General features: G+C 36.7%; 1 protein-coding gene across 1 annotated transcript in view; it reads right to left on the bottom strand.

The window, feature by feature from the left end:
* Positions 1–2164, bottom strand: part of LOC118735724 (pneumococcal serine-rich repeat protein) — a gene marked incomplete in the record, with an annotated part of 148257 nt that extends 146093 nt beyond the window's left edge. The window contains 1 exon segment of the mRNA XM_036465654.1: positions 2069–2164.
* Between the last annotated feature and the right edge of the window lie 648 nt (positions 2165–2812).

Consider the following 2812-nt stretch of genomic DNA (forward strand, 5'->3'; position numbering starts at 1 on the left):
CCAACTCATCAGCCCTCTCATTTCGTTTAAGTTCCTATGGCCGGGTCGGAAACGCAGACGAGAGAGTTGTCTAATTATCTCGTCCGTAGAGCTTAACGTAGATTTGCAATCGCTGACTGCTTTAGATTTTGTTACCGTTGAGGCAAGTGCCAGAAGTGACGCTTGACTATCTGAGCAAATGTGTGCTTTTCGTACTCCTACGTAGTTCCTCTCGAATGCTTTACAAAACTTTTCGATTCGCAGAACTTCCATTTGGAAGAAGCAAGAAAAGTTAAGTAGTCGGAATGGCATCGAAGAGACATTCAACGTTTCAGAGAACACCCCCGTAATCATACCGAAGTCCATTTTGGACCCATCAGTATAAATTTCAGTGGACTTCACCTCTATTATCCTGCCCCTACTCCGATCCCGTTTAGAAGGAAACTTCACCTGAAAGTGTTTCCTGAAATCTGTCGTATACAGGTATACATTTTTTGAGAGATAAACCAAAACGGACACCACGCATTGAAAGGAAATTTCAGCCAAGATTAAAATCTGGAATATTTAAATAGCCCTTAGACCAAAACTATTTGAATCAGTTAATGGCTCCAGTACGAGAAATACGCAACAAAAGCACTATAGCTTTGGAAACACGTGGAACCCCATGCATACTTTTGAAAACTTGAGGCAGAATATCAAAATGATTCTTGTGGTTATAGCAAAAAAATTAAATAAGATTTTCGACTGCTTAGCTTGGAGCCAACTGGTGGAAGACTACGAAAAAAGTAGCCCGAAAAATATACTTTTAACTTAAAAGTCTCTTCAATGTGGGGTTTTCTGATGAGATATCCATAGGTTGTGTGGCCTTGTGGTGGCAACCCCAGAGTATTCTTATAGTCAACACACTTTGAAACATAGCTACCAAACCATTTAAAATTCAGCTTATGACACCATCTATAGTGTTAAGTTTTCTACACTGGGCAAACCTATTTTTAGGAAACAGTTTTCATTCATAAATACCTCAACTACAAATGAGAATATGGTGGTGTTTGTTAAATATTTGCAAGGCTTTTAACGCAAAAACTTTTTTTGTAATTTTATTTTTATAATATCATGCCTCAGGCGTTAACCAATACCATATAAACCAAACTTTAAGTTTTTTGTACAGAGCTTAGAAAAATTCAACAAGTTTCCATGAAAATTTTCAACTTTTTAAAAAAGTGAAAAAAGCCGCCCGGAACAAAAATACTAAAAATTAAGGCAATTTTTTAGTCGCTTCAAATTTGCGCTTTACAATACTAAAATTTTGCAGGCCATTTTATGAACATTTTTTGAATTTTCCTATGCTCTGTATAAAAATTTAAAGTTTGATTTATATGGTTTTTATTAAAGGATGAACCACGTTTTTATAAAAAAAAAAATAAAAGAAAAAAATTAGATTTTTAGAAAAGCCACCATGTACTCAGTTTTGCACTTCACTGTAATTTCTGCTTTTTTCATGCATCTAAAAATGTGCACCCATTAACGCCTTCCTCACTGATTACTGCCTACTTTTCCAAAGTCGGCTCTACACTTTTTCCGCTTACCTCCTTCTCTTATATACCTTCTTCCGCTGCTGACATCATATTCCTAGTAAAATTCAATTATCTCGAGTTCAGTGTACAAAACTTAAATCATTTTAAAATCGCACAAGCAATTAAAATCACTGCAAAAAAAAAAAAAAAAAACCTAAAAAATTAACCAACAAAAAAGTCACACTTTTTTCTCTCCGGCATCTGTTCAACAGCGCTTAACATTAGTTCATTTCGCTTTGCAATTATATTCCACGCTTTATTATTTTCGAGTTCACTGCTGTCACTTTTGTTGAGCTTTTCACTGCTACTAATAATCCATATACGCAAACGTTAGCGACTTTACCACTTCAATTTGCTGAAAATATGATAATAGCGAGTCACTTTTTATAAAAGATCACGCTTTAGAAAATTTTCTTCTCGATTTGTGTATTTTTTTTTTTTAACATACGAGTATATTCCAATAAGTCAAATTGGTGCTGCTAGCTTAGAAATAGAAAAATAAAAACTTGTTTCACCGTTTTTCATTCATTCCACGTTCGCCAACTTTTTCTAGTTAGCTTAGATTTCAAATTTATTTGTCGTCGTTTTCTGCGATACCGAACCGTCGCTGTTGCCCGCCAACGCTGTACTAAAAGAGTTGCTTGACTGCGTCGCGCATTAAATAAATTTTCGCCGCTGACATCATCGCTTGGCGCTCATGAGGAGCTTATATGAGTACTGATAGTCAGTCGCCTGATCGTGGTGTAGAGGCGTTCTTCAAGCGCTCTTTCTCGGCAGCAGCAACAGCAGCAGCAATAGTGGTAGCAGCTTTAGTATCGACAGCAGACTTTATCTGCTCTCCTTCTATTACCACTTTTTTTCTTGCTCTATGTGTATTTGCTGCGGCTGTTGATTTTTACGCCGCTGAACCACTTTTTTTTTTAGTACTAAACCGGCTACTTTGGTCATGGTGTGTTCTAAATTAGCCGGCATTTGTATGTTAAGAGAAACTAAGCTGTGAAGAGAATTGCTAGAAGCTCTTTTCTACGGCAGTGGGGTCACATATTGGACCGGCAATTTTCGTTGTTTAGTGGAAATGTAAAGGAAATCATATGGGATGCGCCCCTCGCGTCGGTTGTGCGGGAGTGGGGGGTAAAACCGTTGGGATTAATTAATTAATCTTCTTCTTGAAAAACTATTTTCGCAAGCAAGCTTTCTTAACCACCTTTTATTTGGCATCCATATTGAAATATTTTATTAAATGGAATTTGACTTGACTT

The sequence above is a fragment of the Rhagoletis pomonella genome, unplaced genomic scaffold (genome assembly GCF_013731165.1).
Source record: "Rhagoletis pomonella isolate Grant_MI unplaced genomic scaffold, Rhpom_1.0 Rhpom_scaffold_00003, whole genome shotgun sequence".
NCBI lineage: Eukaryota > Metazoa > Arthropoda > Insecta > Diptera > Tephritidae > Rhagoletis > Rhagoletis pomonella.